At 37.6% G+C, this 14,876-nt stretch overlaps 1 protein-coding gene across 1 annotated transcript in view; it reads left to right on the top strand.

Moving 5' to 3' along the window:
- Positions 1 to 2,191: 2,191 nt before the first annotated feature.
- The window catches only part of trim3a (tripartite motif containing 3a), a 31,516-nt gene continuing 18,831 nt past the window's right edge, over positions 2,192 to 14,876 (top strand). The window contains exon 1 of the mRNA XM_067450433.1: positions 2,192 to 2,373. The gene's annotated coding sequence lies outside the window, so the exon portion shown is untranslated. The remainder of the gene's footprint in view (positions 2,374 to 14,876) is intronic.

Raw genomic sequence — 14,876 nt, 5'->3', positions numbered from 1 at the left:
CATTATTAATATTTGCCTGGTACCTTAGCTTATACCACATCATGTTTCTGAAAATGGCCCTTGCAGGCTTCCTATGACAGACCAGTCTACGGATCAAAGCACACGCCTACGTGATAAAAATGGGGAATAGAGAGTTCATGTAATTTGTGGTTTTTGGTGCTCCAGTAATGAAAGAAGGCCTTTTATCTGAGTCGTTCCAGAGCACAAGCTGATAAAACCTCTGCTTTTTTGATTCTCAATATGAAAGAGACTGAAGAAAATGTAGAGACCATGTTCCATTTAAATTATGTTAAATGTCCTGTTTTTAGGCGAGATATATTTATCTTTTTTGTGTTATAGTTATACTTGACCTCAACATCTCCTGTGCTGCTTAATGCAGTCATACATGGTATTTCATGTTTTTTTGTTTTTTTTTTTCGTCTGCCGAGCTGGAATAATGAGGAACAATGAGAAGCTAAAGGGGCTTATCCTTGATAAAGACACTAAAGGCTTAGTTAAAGAGAATAGATAACGTCATAGGCTCCCAATAGGTCTGCTTTAGGGGCTCTAAGTGCTTTTTTGGACAGCCTGAGACCCTGTCGGGGTGGAGATTGGGGGGTGGGGTTATCGTGTGAGTGAATCATCATCAGTCTCAAACAAGTGAGAATAAAGAGTCAAGCACTAATTGAATGTTACAACATGTTATGGCTATAGTCCAGCTGATCCTGAAAATGGCTTATTGGACAGGTTTAAGGAATTGTGGCTAATATGTTGTGGCTATTTCTGTTGGATGTCTGAATGCTGTTCATTTAGATGTATTTAATTTCTTTAAATATATATTATAATAAACATTTTGTAAATGCATTATTGTTGTTATATAAAACATATCATTATAATTAACCATTAGGCCCATTTAATATATTGGTTGTAAGTTCAATATACAATCAACAATGCTCATTTTTGTCTTTAAATTATATAATTTTTTATTTATTTATTTATTTTGTTTATTTTTTGCAGAGCACACAATATGATGCAAATGTGTAATAATGTTCAGTCTATGTCTTAATGTAGCGTCTGCTGACGTAGCTCAGGAGACAGTCTGCCTCTGCCATCTGGCTGCCTTAGGCTGGATGCAGTCTCCATAGCAACCACCACCTTCATAATGAAAGCCCAAGAACACTGTCTTACCTCCCCCACCCCACTGTAAACAAAGCCCAACCCTTAAACTATTTAGCCTCATATCCCCACCCCAAAATGCCGTACTTTCACTCGTATCACCTAAGGTCATGGACTTATTGAACTACTGTGCCTTGTAATAAAACACTATTCTGCAGAACTTGGTTTAAGGAGGGAAAAACAGCTCCAGATGTTTTCCCCTTTGAATATCTTTCTATGGCGTGTAGTAATGTTTCCTCCTTTGGAATTCATTATTGTTATAATCTGACTGACGTTCATTGTCGTCGTCCCCGTCCTTTTTTTTTTCTTTTTTTTTTTGCACAGCTCTACTGTGCATGCAGAATGAATGTCATCCCATCATATTGGCCTATTACATACAATAGTCCTATTTCTCCACTGCAGATAAATAGTAATGAAGAGGCATCTTAATTCAATAGTTGTTGCAGTGTGAATTACAGTGGCTTTTCGTTCGTATTTTTGGTTGATTCTTTCAAGTGAACAAAACGTTCTGGTTCACTTTCACGGACTGATTTATTTATTTTCTTCCATTGGGCAAGTCGGGTTTTTTGTGGGGGGGGGGGGGGGGGGGGGATTATGCTGGGGGAAAGTAATTGTCTTTTTTACAGCTTAATGGAATTGAAGCAGTTACATGACTAAGAATTATATATTACCTTTGATATATAAAACAAATACAATGCTTAAACTCTTTATAGATTTTGGGCACACTTTTAGTAGATTGTTTTCTCTCTCTCTCTCTCTCTCTCTCTCTCTCTCTCTCTCTCTCTCTCTCTCTCTCTCTCTCTCTCTCTCTCTCTCTCTCTCTCTCTCTCTCTCTATCTAGATGATAACACACAAACAAACACTTGTCGACGAACCTGAACAAATAGATTCGAATCACTGGGATGAACCAAAAGCTCCATTACCAGTGAATCACCCCATTTTTGTTTTAAATAGTTACATATTCCAAAATACTAACTCTTATTGGCTACCATAGCTCCTCCTATTCCAATGTTGGCCAATGAGCGAACATCTTTTGCATTCGCACACGCCCACAATCTCAGTTCACCGTCCCCTCCTTACCGTCTCCCATTCGGAGAAAAGGACTGCAGTTTTTCATAAAAATCGTAAAAAACGGATTATTTATCGGACACTGACAATGAAAAACGCTTTCGCCCGTTATTCATGCTGACTCCTCTCTAAATCCGGTCCAAATTTCACGTGAGTGTACTAGTTTCTTACCGTTGCCTCTTCCCAAATTAGACTCGTTTTGTCATTGCGGTGAATGCGTTGATACATATGTTGAATAATTCATTGACATTTGTCCTGGAGACACGCATCTCTTTGGCTTGACTGTTGAAAGCAGCCCGTTCTTTGTAAATGTTACTCAGTCACAGTGTTTCAATGTCCACCATTTCCGAGGGTTTTGAGGAAGTCTTAAAATATCTGCAGGATGTAGATTCCCCTTTATGTCATGGGGCTGTGCTTTAGGTCAACTAATTTTACAGTAGCCTAACTGATTGTTTCCATATTCCATTGTTTTACAGTGCATGCAGAATTAATGTAATCCCATCAAATATTATTTGCAGTTTTTATAGTTATAGTGTCCTTAGCCTGTGATCACTCCTGTATAGACATATTTTGTCTCAAGAAAGTACATATTCTGTAAAGTTTAAAAAGGCCTTCTGATGAATCATCCAAATTAGATGGTGTATGATGAATATTGTAAATCACACTGCATGTCTTTACTAAAGATTGACAATATAGTTTTTTCTATGACTTATTCTGATTATTTTAATATTTTAAGTACCCAATAACCATTGTAAAATTGGTTATTGTTTTTAAATATTATTAGTATTATTATTACACAATGGGAACTAAGGGTCTATTTATTAATAAATAAGCTTTCCATTGTTGTATGGTTTGTTAGGATAGGATAATATTTGCCCAAGATACAACTATTTGAAAATCAGGAATATGAGGGTGCAAAAAAATAAATAAATACAAATTCTAAATTGAGAAAATCGCCTCTAAAGTTATCCAAATTAAGTCTTTATCAAAGCATATTACTACTACTAATACATTTTTTATATATTTACGGTAGGAAATGTACAAAATATCTTCATGGAACATGATCTTTACTTAATATCCTAATGATTTTTGGCATGAAAGAAAAATAGATCATTTTGACCCATACAATGTATTCCCACAAATACGTGTGTGACTTATGAGTGTTTTGTTGTCCAGGGTCACAAATAATCACTGGACAACAATAAAAAAAATATTATACATTTTACTTACTTTAATCTTAATAATAATACGATTATTTAACAAAATTGAGTGTTTCCTTAGGGGGAGGGGGGGGGGGGGAAATGCTGTTTCATGCATACTGAGCTTTTTACACTGTTAAAGACTTGGATTCCCATCCTAAACATAGACAAAGTTTCAAAAACTAATGTTCTCCTGTTCAATTTATTTCAGCCTCCGAATCTGATTCTGGATCATATCTGTATTAGCTGAATCTGATCGATAGCCATGGGTTTCTCCACGCTTGAGGACGTCACAGCTTTGCGCATTCGTCATTCTTTAGCTCCGCCCACACGATACGCCTCCAGGCGCTCGTTTTTTCCGGAAAGACTCGGTACAGCCTATATTTCTTTTACAAATATAATAAAACTAAAGACTTTTCGGAGATATGAAGGATGCAATACTACTCTATAGGTACTCAAGATTGACATTAAATTGACTGAAACAGTGTTTCACCCCCCCACCCCCCCTTTAAGAAAAAACTGGAACTTAATTTTTCCTTTTGGTATAGCCTATTTCTAGTCTTTAGTACAGTTCACTACAGATGCTATACTGAGAAATCAGGTAAAGTCTTACTGTACAGGTAAATGGCCCTTGCCTCTGCAGAATTTGTGCTCTTTCAAAAGTCAGTCTTAAATGGCTTTTCGTTTTGTCTACCAAGCAATTTCCTCCATCATACACCACACCATTGCTCATGCATGACAAGAATTTCACTAAAGCAGTGGGCAAAATGTAAGCCCCTTTTGGTGTTCCATGCATCACTATGTTTGTAGTTTATCAATATGAGTAAAAGACATGTTAAATATTTAATTAGTTACAAACCATAAGTAGGGTTGTTTTAAAATGGATAGGTTTGTTGGTGAAAGGCTGTATAATTATGCTGCACAGGTTGCCATGCATCGATTAATGCTTTCTCTAGTCAATCACATTGATTTGTAGTCCATACACTGAAAGTGTTGTTCACTACACAGTTGTTAGGAAAGTGTGGCAATGAACGCATATGCCTTAATGATATAGAAGGCCTCTCAGAAACTACGTAATGAGAGGAAATGGCCAATTGAAACCCTTTGATTCCTGATTAACAAATCTAATGAGGCCAGATACCTTAATTTAAACGAGTTGAGTTAGAAATTATGATTCCAGCATCCAAGGAGCTACTAGTTTAATGTTAAGCCGCATGGAGATTCAAGACTTACAAAACCCTTTGACATTACACTTGTTTTTGTGCCCTATTTTGCTACCAGAAACACCTACTGTATGTAAAGTGGGATTCTAGTAAAATGAAGTAGAGACAGCAGTCTTGAGAAAGTTTACCAGCCCGTCTGCTCAATATAACAGCTGTTGCCTTCTTTGGCACAGTAAATGCTCAGCTGTGCCTGTCTTCATCTGTTTGAGAAGAAAGATGAAAGTGTAGTCTTTACATCAGCATTTTTCCCCCCAGCTACAGATTATGCATGATCTAACTGCATTATCACTGTCATGTAGAAATGTTTTCCTGCAGTGCAGTGAGAATCTGCTTCAGCTCTGAGTAGGATGTTCATGCACATTCAGTGACCTTTTGTTGTTTGCTTTATAAATGTTGGCAAATCCTAAGCCTAGCCAGTTGGATAGTGAGCTGTACTACAATAAAAAATATGTGATGAAGATAACATGGTGTTGTTGACCATGATAGTTAAAACAAAATGAAATCAGTCGCTGTTGGTGAATTTTATTTGACCAGAAGCCTAGCTGTGGAGAAGCTAATATTCTGCTTGTCATGTCATGTTTAGTGTCCGTGCAGGGTTTGGTGAAGGCTCGTGTTGGCCTTGCTTGTGCTGGACAGATGCTGTCAGGTTGATGTTAAGCAAAGCGTACAGACAGACAGCAGCCTGTTCCAGGTGAATCAATGTGCAGGAATCATGCCTTCGCGTGAGTGACAGTTTTCTCTGCATTCCTGTCATCGAGTTGACAGGGGGCTGGGCGGCGCCTTGTGGTCTGGAATATTTTGACCTTGCAGAAATGTGCAGTTTGTGTGTGTGTGTGTGTGTGTGTGAATTGTGGGGACTTTACATAGGATTTTATACTGTACAATCTATCCCCCTACACTGCCCCTACCCCTAAACCTACCCATCACAGGAAACATGCCGCTATTTTACTTTAAAAAATACAAACATAATTTAATATGTCTATGAACCAATTTACCTTGTGGGAACTAGGTGATCTCAGTTTTATATTACAATTGGTCCCCACAATGTAATATAAACAAGTACCTAAAACCTCTGTCAGCATTGGCCAATCACAAAAGTCAACATTGAGGAACAACAGGGGTGTAAAACTGCGTAGAACTGTCTGGGCCATAGAACTGTCTTTCTCCAGGTCTGCAGCCTCCCCGTCTCACTAATGATGGTGAGAACAAAGCGCTCAGTGCACGTCATTTTATTCAAAACACTTGACACAAGACGCCGGACATTAGCCGAGAACTAATATATGCTGGCTTTTGCTTGAATATGCTTGTGTCATGTTTGCGATCGTATTGTGTCTCACTTCAGCGATGATAGAGACCCATTCATTTCCACACCGTATGGAGCATCTGAATCTCCTCACTGTCTGTTTCAAACGTCAGCTCACAAAATGTGTCCGACAAGTAAGATACTGTACTCCTAATATATGTTTCTTTCCTCTTTTCATGATACATAACCTGTATAACCCTAATCTGGTCATAATTGTCATATGTTCTATATTCTATATAAGTTAGACTGTCGTGCTTGTGTACTATCGAGTTGTCATTAAAACGATTTGTGTTTTTGTGATCGCTATAACTCTCTAATCTGGTCATAACTGTAATATGTCGTTAGTTGGACTGTCGTGTTGATGTACTATCGAGTGTACTATCGATTCATGAGAACGGTTTGTGTTTTTGTGATGGAAGAGGTGAGCCGAACGAGAGTCTCAGCACAAACGCCACGGGAGTTAGATTTAATTTATTATAAGAGCTGACAGACACGATGATCACAGAAGATTTGGTTTCAAAGCACAATTTAAAAGTGCCTTTTTAAGTGAGTTTATCATTGTACTGTTTGGTTGTTGTATTTTCATTAAGAATAATAGGTTGATGAACCCACCATTCAAGCAACCGAATTGTGCTAATTCTAAACTGAAGGTAAAATGAGCAGGGCCGCATGGGCATTCATTCACAGTTGCACTGTCATTCACAGTGCGTACAGTCTGGTGCGTTTTCAGTTCATGCTTATGGAAGGTTAAAAAAAACAAAAACATTTCCTCACACACATCCCTAATTCTCAGGTAATACAAACATCATGTTAGGTCTTTAGACACCACTGGAAATATAGCTCATAAATATTACACACTGCACTTTTAAATACTTTTTTTCACAGACAACATTAAATGCACCTTGCAATATCCTGACACCAATTCAGTTAAAAAGTGTAAATAGTTCATTCAAATTATATCATATATAATGTATCGTGCAATATTATATTTAATGGGAAAATATGTAAATACATAACAAGAAATGTATTATAAAATAAAATAAATTTAATCTCGCTATAAGCTACTGCAGACAAAGAGTGTCCAGGTGATCACACTACCCTGTTGGTAGACAGTAATCTAAGTTTACATAGTGTGGCTAATGACTGCTTTGGAAAATGTGCTTGGCTTAACTTGTACTGCAGCAATTTGCCTTTGCCTCAGCATTGTATGTCATTTACCAAAAGACAAATGGCTTTGTTTTTATCCATCTGCCTGTTACAGTGTACTAATGAGTCAATGTGGCGGCAGTGGCGCTGAATAATCCTTGGGTGGATGATATGGAGTAACTGATAGGAACTAATGGACAGATTTATCCATCTGGTTTTAAAGATGCAGGGAGTTGTATGGCACTGCAGGCAAGGCTTTCATTAAGCTGAACAGGAGCCAAGCATCTCTCATTGGACTTGGCATCTGGGCTGCCAGAGCAGCAGGGCAGCCATGTCTTCCTGCCTCATAACAGCACTGTTTGGTTATTCAGGATCAGGTGTGATAAGACATCCATAAATGATCTTGTTTGTGATAAGATCCACTCTTGCTTGTGTGTGGATAGAGATCAGAGTTGATGTCATCAACCTCGTCCAATATGTCCATGATTGTTAGTTCATCTGATGGTGAAACCAAAAGAGCTGTATGATGTGGTGACACCTCATCATTGTCATCAGATAATGCCACTCAGTGTTTATTTTGACACTGATTACAAGTGGATTGCGTTACTTCTCACACTGTGGCATTTTAATTAATCTACTAAACTATTAATCTACACACCAGTCTTCCTTGAATGTGACAAGTTCAGACTGAACGATTTATTGATGAATCAGACTGGGTTTTCCAGAAGCAGTGTAAGCCTAAGTAGATCGCAAACACCATAGGTGCCAATATTTTCAGTGATGTACCCTGATAAGCCCTGTGGGTGTATTACAGAAACAGCTTAACTTAAGAATCCTATGTTATCTGTTTTGGTTACCATGACAATTTCAGTTATATTAGAAGAATACCATTATCAATTAAATATGCTTAAAAAAACAGTGATTTTCAAGTTCCTGGACACGATAAAGTGTTCCTATGAATCAAATGAAACTTCAAATTAAGTTAACATTTTATATTCATGTTTATGAACTTTTACATAACTAAAGTAGGGTTGGGTGAATCCCCCTAAATTGGCAGTTGAAGATGTTTACAGTAAAACATTGTGATGGATGATGACATCGTCGAGATACTATATCTCTGAACATAAATACAGTTTTCTACTTAAAGGGTTAGTTCACCCAAAAATGTAATTTCTTTCATTAATGACTTACCCCAATGTCTTTCCACACCCGTAAGACCTCCGTTCATCCTTGTAACACAGTTTAAGACATTTTAGATTTAGTCCGAGCTCCGAGGGCTTTCTGTCCTTTGAATGTAAGTGTAAGCCCACTTGCTGTCCACGTCCAGAAGTAGTAATCAAATCATCAAAGTAGTCCATATATGTGACATCAGTTGGTTAGTTAGACTCTTTTGAAGCATCGACAATACATTTTGGTCCAAAAATAACAAAAACTACGACTTTATTCAGCATTGTCTTCTCTTCCGTGTTCCTCAAATAAAGATTCAAACGGTCATGAACCATGATTCGGATTGTGTGTCAAACTGGCAAACTGCTAGCATAGAAATCTAGACGCACCCTAGTGGCATCAAATCTAATTTGCCGTGAGTGTCGTCTAGCAACTCTCAATTCACTTCTGAGCTGTAAATGCCAAACTCTGGTTGCGCCAAATAGGGGTGTAAGAAAATATCGATGCACGTGAATATCGTGATATTATGTTTGGCGATACTGTATCGATTCTCAAAAACACTGTATCGATATTTATATATTTACATCAAAGATTCATGGCTTTGTGTTCGGTTTAAACCACAGCCTGCATAACACCCAACCGCTAGATGGCAGTGTTATCTCAGAATGTATAACTGATGCGGAGCCGGAGAAGCACAAGGTAAAAGTGCGTGCATTACTAGTATTTGCATTAGCAAACCCAGCTCTCAAGACGATATTATTATTCCGCTCCTGCAGTATACAGTGGCTTCAGCTAAAAAGAAGCCATTAAGGAAATCGACAAGAATCATTTTGTTTGCAAAATAGGCCTAGTTAAAATCTAATACTCGGGAAACACATTGAAACAGTTCAGTAACGTTACTTGAAATAGCACTTTATACAATAGACAGCTTTATAGAAAATAGCTTAACTGTAATATAAATATAAAACAAACAGTCATTCAGTCATGAAATGGACTGCACTTTCTGTTGTTAAAGCAGCAATGGGTAACTTTTGTTTTCGGGGTCCCCCTACAGTTGGGAAAAAATAATGTCCTCAACTACTGTCGTAAACTCTGTCATCCTACAACAGGGGATGCCATCGTTCGTGCATTTGTTGACATGACAACCCTGATAGCCCTGAACTATTGATGCGTGGGTGATTTCATAACCCGCGGACCCCATATATATTTAATGGTCGCGGGTGCGGAGCGGGTTGTAAAAATATATACAGTCGTGTGGGGCGGGCCAAATAATTTCATAAAAGCGTCCCGCGGGTTGGTGCAGCACTAACAGTTACCCTGAACACTGCAGGACCAGATGCAGGTGTTCTTCTGGCGTCGCGTGTGAAATGTCTTCATCCCAGGTACAGTCAGTGGCATATGTTTCAGCATGTCATATGAATATAATTTCATGGGTTTTATTTTTTTCAAACGCCAAATAATCACGATGCTCACGTTTACAAGCCAGCGTAATTATAGTAATCTATTGGTTAACGTTTTACAGAATCTATATGAAACTTCAATTCAATGTTTGCGTGTTAGGTAATCACCATAACAAGCATGACAGCATCGGTCGGGCACGCCTCCTTCAGCTCACGCCGACGAGCAAACGCTGGTCCAATGTTGATCCTCGTCCTGCCTTTAATCCCATCACTTTTTTGTTTCCTCTTATTGCTTTCCTCCAACAAAACCTTTTCTTTCTTATTTGTCTGTGCTGCTTCGAACATGACTATATTATCCGACGAACAAAGTTGGGCTCGCACGTCCGAATTTAAGGAAGTGTGGGTGTTGGTGGAAGTGACGTATATGCCGTAAAGCAGTCGAATTTTGTAGTTCTTTTTGTTCTCGGGTTACTACCCGAAACCCGGAGTTTAAAAGTACGATTAAAAAAAAACAAAAAAACAATACAGACCCCGTCAGGCTATGGAAGACGTGTCATTCAACCTATTGTAAGTCAATGTATCATCACAAGAGTCTTGAAAATATATTATGAAGGTTGAAAAGTTACCTAGTGCTGATTTAAATAGCCACTGCTATACTGTGAACTTTTAAAACATATACACATAAAGAATCCTGCAGTCACTTTAAATTCCCTTTACTTAGATTGCACAAAATAGTGATTAGTGATATAAATTATACTGTATTAATTAAATAAAATACTTGTGTTTTAGGCATATGGTTGTGTTCTTTATTCTTTTAAATTATAAAAAAATTTAAAATAATATATCGCAATATATTGCCTCTCTTACAATACCGCAATATATATTACAATATATCGTATCGATACCCCTGTATCGTGATACGTATTGTATCGCCACATTCTTGGCAATACACAGCCCTAGCGCCAAATCACATCGTGTATAGAGTCGGTAGGCGGGGCTTAATATAATGGCGGCCGAGTTGCGCGTGCTTCTAGCAAACACAGAAACTGGCGAACGGCAGTCTTTCGAATCAGCTTTGACCACGACTCTGGAAGACAGAGAACAAAGAAAAGAACAAAGAATGGCACTGAATGAAGTCATTCTTAAGAAGGGAAGGAGTTTTTCCGACTGGATACGGCGAAAGTTTAATCTGTCAACTAGCTCTGCTTCACCTTCGTTGCTCTGGTTGGTTGTAGCGCTATCCTATCGCATGCAGAGGGAGTTTGAAAGACAACCGTTTATCCCGCCCCTCGGATTGAGCCCTGTCTATGGTGAGTTTCCAGACCAAACATCTTGATGTGGGTCTGGCTTGTCAGGCTAGCAAAGTGCTGAACTCACGTGACATTGGCGATACGAATCACGAATCATTCTGCTGATTAATAACCGTTTAAATCTTTATTTGAGGTTTGAAAACAAACACGGTAGAGAAGACAATGCTGAATAAAGTCGTATTTTTGGACCAAAATGTATTGTCGATGCTTCAAAAGAGTCTAACTAACCAACTGATGTCACATATGGACTACTTTGATGATGTTTCATTACCTTCTGGATTTTGCCAAAGTGTAATTCATCATGGTCTTTTTGTTTATCACTAGTGCATGCTGATGACGTTTTATTCTTCTATACAAACTTGCATCATAGCCTACGAGTCAGTAGGTGTCATTGTGTCACCTACATATATGTCGTAAGTTTAATAGATCCATGTTGCACAATGTGATTTGTAATGATCTTATAGGATTGCTAAAATCGTTCCTAGGCTTAACTTATCCAGTTCTTGTGTTCAACTCAATGATGCATTCTTAAGTTATCATATGGCTTTATAAGACTTAAAAATATAGTGCATGAATCACAGAGACAACTTTTATGGTTTGCCCTTTTTAAAGCTGGACAGACATAGACTCTGTGAACTGTTGTGTATGGAAGAAGGCTGTGAAAAGATTCTTTAAACATCGGACAGAAAATACTTTTTTGTGGGGAGAACTGTTCAACTATCCCTTTAAGCAAGGGAATATCAGATGTTAAAAAACTGGGCCTTGCCTTGAACTTTGATCTTACAGAGAGAACAATAAAACTATTCAAAATCGTTGCTCATAGTCCAACTGTGAAATATATCTTACAATACAAAGCCATATTCAGCGTCCGCATGCCATATTACAAGACATTTGTATGTTCGTTAGTCATAGATGTACATGGTGGATGTAGATCTAGTGTCAGGAAGTAACTGTCCGGCCCACGTCTGCAGTTCAAACCAGACATATAAGGATAAAGAACCACGGATGCATCACTTCTGTTAGTGCTCTGTGACTCATGGCATCTCCCCAGACATAACACTGCAAATGCCGATTACGCAACTCTCAGCATGCAAGATCAGCCTAGTTATATGGAATAAATCTGTGTAACTGCTTCCTCTGCAGGGTCTTTAGGTGTCATAGGTTTCTTAAAAGTCTGAACACGTGGATATCTGTACTGACAGCAGACTCTGACGACCTGGTGTCGAGGGTCTTTTGTAATTGTTTTCTGCAGCCCTGCGGTAAATTGCTTATTGCCTGCTGCGTGCAATATCCTGCAATTAGACACAGGTAATGGAAAGAGTCACATGCTGTCTTGCTGAGAGTCTTCACTAATGTTGACTAATTGCCAGAAAGTGAAGTTTATGGAAATGATGCAGTCCTGGATTTTCTTCTCAGTTCTTTTGTCCTAAATGGGCACTCTATTATTTTATTGCGCTGTAGGTGGCAGGGGAGGGCAGGCGGTTTCTGTCCCAGGCAGATTAGACCCAGATCTTTTTTTCCTTTTTTTTTTAATGTAAGTCAGCGTTACAATCCGATTAAATGCCATCCATGCTAGGAAAAGATCTCAGAATTGGGCATTAAGAAAGAAATATGTTAAAGGCCCTTAAAATCTTATGCTTAATACAACCGTGATATTCAGTTGAGGTATATCCAGCTTTGTTGTCTTATGAAAATTATTTTTAATATTAGATTATTATTATTCAACCTATTATTATTATTTATTATAATTTAAAAAAAAATCTCAAGCCACTTTCAAATGATGAGCATTTCATGATGACTAGAAATTGTAGTTGCTGTTGAATATTTATGCTGGCACACAATGCACACTATAAATGAGATTCATTCAGTAGGAAATCATAAATCACTGTAAAGTGAGGTCAGTACTGTCTGCTGTAGAAGGTACTCTAGAGTTGTACTTGCAGTATTTCAGTTTTTGTTGTGTTGGTCCTCATTAATCTGCAGCTATCTGGGACAACTAAAGACATATTTGTGTAGTTTGAAAGGCTCACTGAGTGTTATATAAGGAACTCTCTCCGCCATTGTACAGCCATAGTCAATATAGAGTTCAAAGGTTTAGGGTCAGTAAGATTTAGTTTTGAAATAAATTAATTGTTTTATTTAGCAAGGATGCTTTGCATTGATCAAAAGTGACAGTAAAGACATTAACAATGTTACAAAAGATTTATATTTTAAATAAATGTTTGATTTTGAATTCTCTATTCGTTGAAGATTTCTTAAAAATTCTGTGTGAAATAATATTGATGGGAAATTTGGGTATTTTGAGTCTCGTTCAGCAAAATGAGCACATTTTTTTTTTTTTAAGTATTTTTGTTAATTTCATTCACTTTAGCAGAATATAATTAAAATGTTAGACGTTAATAGCCAAGTTGCCCAATACATCAATTTATGCAAACGTTGATGGTATTTAGAATAAGACAAAACTATAATGAGAAACAGAAATTAATGATTCATTGCTTGGGTCTTCAGGCTATGCAGTATCTTGAGTCAATTTCGTTGTTTTATCAAGAAAATAATGGGTTTTCTTAACAGTAACTACCAAAAGCCCTGGAGAAACCAAGGCAGAACACTGTAACCCTAGTTACTGATCTTTGCCTTTGTTTTGGAACGCTCAAATTGAGTTAGGATACTTCTGCTATTGTTTAGCCGTTGTTTAGGAGTAACTGCTGGCCTGGATTTATGGTATTCTTTTTTTCTGTCCATTATAGTTTGCTGTGGTTATACTACAGTTTAGCCTGTGCTATTTAGTTGTCACTGAAGCATTTCAGACACACACGATACCTGAATAAAATGTAGGTCAAACTAATTTACTAGTGTCTTTAAGGATGCCCCATTGCTCTTTAAGGAAAATGATGGCTGAGATAGCTTTGACAACGCAGACATCAAGGTCGAAATTGTGTAACACAAAAGATACATTAGACTAACAAATTAGATAGATCACAATCTGCTTCATTTAGCTAGCAGCCTATAGCATAAATAGGCTAGTCAGTTATACAATTAACAGGCTACCAAACTGTTCCATATAAAAAAGCAATTGTAAAAAATAAATGTTATGATCACTAGATTTTATACATGTGTTACCATAATGATTTTGTAAATGGTGATCGGCAAACAAATATTGATAATGTGGAAGCAATAGGCAAATTATGAAAGGTGTTTACTTTGGCTGCGTTGACACTCACAATCTCTTTTGGGGATTTACAGTAACAAATGCTTATAATGTGAATCCTGATATGTTTGTAGCTGCTTGAATATGTTCATTCAGCTGTATGATCAAACTGCTAGCTGTGTCCATAAAACAATTGACAGTGCGTAATTACATGTCCAATTGAGGCGTGAGTTCATCCAGATATTTAAAACAACAGTTAAGTTAAATGCTTTGAGACCGGTTGCCAAGAGTAAGTTTAAGCCACGCCTGCTGTATGAATGCTGTATGAGCGCAGTTTTATTAAGCACAAAATATGGGAGTGACAAACCTATTCTAGTGCTGTATAAAAATTTGCTGTAATAGTCCAATTACGTTGCCTTTTCATCCTTATGAGGTAAGAGAGCCCTGGTATGTTTTCTTTTTTAGATGTTCTTGCATAGATGCTAGTGCTGCTGTGGTTTGCCATTTCAGTTTTACAGGGTATATATAGCACTATTTTATTCATTCTCTGTTTAAAAAAAAATCCCACACTTTATATCGGGCTCGCTCAATAAGTTCAGTGCTATGCAGCCCTTCGTTCTTTTGTCACATCACACCATCATAGGCTAAAGCAATCTGTACTGGAAATAGAAACATTAGCTCATCACGTTCAACACAAGTTACTGAAAAGAACCATCATGACAGAAATTATTGTATGAAATTTGAGACCAGAAATGCA

Source organism: Pseudorasbora parva, chromosome 8 (assembly GCF_024679245.1).
Source record: "Pseudorasbora parva isolate DD20220531a chromosome 8, ASM2467924v1, whole genome shotgun sequence".
In the NCBI taxonomy this organism is placed as follows: domain Eukaryota; kingdom Metazoa; phylum Chordata; class Actinopteri; order Cypriniformes; family Gobionidae; genus Pseudorasbora; species Pseudorasbora parva.
This window is presented reverse-complemented; position numbering and strand designations above follow the sequence as displayed.